Here is a 997-nt window from a genome sequence, read left to right as displayed (position 1 = left end):
GCAGTTTCAGCAGACAGCTTGGAGTAGTGGAGACTGTGCAAGCTTTGGATCCAAAGTGTAGGAATTTGAATACCAGTCTTGCGCCTTACCAGCAAGTCTCCCCTTATCTGGGAAGCTCTTTCATAGAACCCAAGGCCTGTTCCTTCTTATCATTCAGGGCTACATTCAGGCATCATATCCTGTGAGATTCCTTCTCTGAACACGTTTTATAAAGGAACATTTTTCCTTTATGCTGACTACGATCACTTTCCTATCAGACACTGTTGGGGTCCAGTAGCCTCTCCTCTTTTGTGCCAACTTTGTTTATACATGTATCCCTCCTCAACACAATTTAGGGGAGAAGGAGCTTACACCCATCCCCAGGGATCGTTCTGATGGGTATTAGCCAATTAGGCTGGTCTCCTTCCCTGCCCAGTGGCTTGTTTACGGGAGGACATATGACACACTTCTGGCCAATGAAGTCTGATGGGGCATTGTTTGGTGTCTTTGGGTGCCTCTGGGAATGATTTTATTTTCCTCCCAAGAGAGGCATTCTTAGGAGTGGCCTTGTCTCTGGAGGATGCTCTCTTCTTGTCTTGATTCTCTGTCTGGAATATCTGTAATCCATCTTACAAACCTAAAGGGACCCAGTCTTGCATGAAGCTGTGGCCTGAAGGCCACAGAATGGAAAGATGTGAGGATCCTGAGTCCCTCATGACAGCAGTGATTCAGGATATGACATTGTCTTCCTTAAAATCTTCAGTTATGGGGGATAATACATTTCTCTATGGTGTAAAACAGAGATAGGAAAATGTTCTTTGTTAAAGGCTAGATAGGAAATATTTTAAGCTTTGCAGGCCATGCGATCTGTTGGAAGTACTTGAAGATGCAATTGTCGCATGAAAGCAACCATAAAGTATATGTAAATAAATGGGTGTAGCTGTGTTCCAATGAAACTTTATTTACAAAAGCAGGTGTCAGGCTAGGTCTATGGGCCAGTTTGTGGACCAGTGGTTTA

This window comes from Mandrillus leucophaeus, unplaced genomic scaffold (genome assembly GCF_000951045.1).
Source record: "Mandrillus leucophaeus isolate KB7577 unplaced genomic scaffold, Mleu.le_1.0 Scaffold667, whole genome shotgun sequence".
Taxonomy (NCBI): domain Eukaryota; kingdom Metazoa; phylum Chordata; class Mammalia; order Primates; family Cercopithecidae; genus Mandrillus; species Mandrillus leucophaeus.
Note: the sequence above shows the minus strand (reverse complement) of the source record.